Below are 230 nucleotides of genomic sequence, written 5' to 3'. Positions count from 1 at the left end.
GGTGAGGGTGCTGGGGTCACTCTGGGGAGTAGGGGGTGAGGGTGCTAGGGTAATCTCTGGGGAGTGGGAGTGAGGGTGCTGGGTCACCTCTGGGGAGCAGGGAGTGAGGGTGCTGGGATCACCTCTGGGGAGCAGGGAGTGAGGGTGCTGGGGTCACCTCTGGGGATTGGGGGTGAGGGTGCTGGGTCACTCTGGGGAGTAGGGGGTGAGGGTGCTGGGGTCACTCTGGG

General features: G+C 66.1%; 1 protein-coding gene across 3 annotated transcripts in view; it reads right to left on the bottom strand.

Annotated features, from left to right (window-relative positions):
- The window catches only part of B4GALT2 (beta-1,4-galactosyltransferase 2), a 13,512-nt gene that overhangs the window by 6,220 nt on the left and 7,062 nt on the right, over positions 1–230 (bottom strand). The gene's annotated exons all lie outside the window — the stretch shown is intronic.

The sequence above is a fragment of the Sapajus apella genome, unplaced genomic scaffold, assembly GCF_009761245.1.
Source record: "Sapajus apella isolate SASKATOON/1434 unplaced genomic scaffold, GSC_monkey_1.0 scaffold62, whole genome shotgun sequence".
In the NCBI taxonomy this organism is placed as follows: domain Eukaryota; kingdom Metazoa; phylum Chordata; class Mammalia; order Primates; family Cebidae; genus Sapajus; species Sapajus apella.
Note: the sequence above shows the minus strand (reverse complement) of the source record. Positions and strands in the feature narration are given on the sequence as shown.